At 40.8% G+C, this 1,044-nt stretch overlaps 1 pseudogene; it reads left to right on the top strand.

Moving 5' to 3' along the window:
- Window positions 1-539: 539 nt before the first annotated feature.
- Window positions 540-1,044, top strand: part of LOC102828864 — a 2,476-nt pseudogene continuing 1,971 nt past the window's right edge.

Genomic DNA, 1,044 nt, shown 5'->3' with positions numbered 1-1,044 from the left:
TTTTTTATGTTTCAAGAGATAAAGAGCAGAAAAAGAGCTAAGGAACTTTCCCCTGGCTCACAGCTCTGAATTTGAATTTGGTGTTATATATGATTAGCACTGGACTGCTAACCACAAATTTGATAGCTCAAACCCACCAACCCTATTCAGGGTTGTTATGACTTGGAACTGACTTGACAGCACTTAACAACAATAACAGAGTTTGAAGTATACTAGGGTATTCTGTCATCTTGGGAGACACCAAGAGGGGGAAGGATAAGAACAGCCATGAACGCCTGACAGAAATGCGGAGATACAGGTGTGGACATTATTTTTTGGTATCTGTTCATTGGTCTTTTGCTGTATGTGCACCTCCATTCTGGTGACTAGAGGGAATACCTGAGTGAATAGACACCCCACCCACATCCCTGGAGAGTTCTACTATGCATGCACACAGATCTCCTCGAAATTTAAAGTGACATTTAAAACCAAACAGCCACGACTCATCTGTCAGTTTGTCGTACTGTGGCAGATTGTGAGTTGCCGGGATTCTGAAAGCTATGCCAACAGTATTTTAAATACCAGAAGGGTCATCCATGGTAGACAGGTTTCAGATGAGCTTCAAGACAAAGACAGACTAGGAAGAAAGAGTGATGAATTGCTTCCGAATATTTAGTCACTGAAAACCTTATGAATAGCAGAGAGACACTACCAGATACAGTGCTGGGAAATGAGCCCCTCATGTTGGAAGGCACTCAAAATGCGACTGGGGAAGAGCTGCCTCATCAAAGTAAAGTTGACTGTCATGACACGACTGGAGTAAAGCCCGTGGGAGAAAAGCCTATGGGACCTTTATTTGCTGATGGGATACAACTCAAAATAAAGAGAAACAGCTGTAAACATCCTTTGAAAATCAGAACATGGAATATACAAAGTATGAATCTGGGAAAATTAGAAGTTGTCAAAAATGAAATGGAACGTATAAACATCAATATCTTAGGCATTAGTGAGATGAAATTGACTGGTATTTGCCATTTTGAATCTGACAACCACATGGTTTACTAT

This window comes from Chrysochloris asiatica, unplaced genomic scaffold (assembly GCF_000296735.1).
Source record: "Chrysochloris asiatica unplaced genomic scaffold, ChrAsi1.0 scaffold00175, whole genome shotgun sequence".
Lineage (NCBI taxonomy): Eukaryota > Metazoa > Chordata > Mammalia > Afrosoricida > Chrysochloridae > Chrysochloris > Chrysochloris asiatica.
The sequence above is the reverse complement of the archived record's forward strand: the minus strand, read 5'-3'. Positions and strand labels throughout refer to the sequence as shown.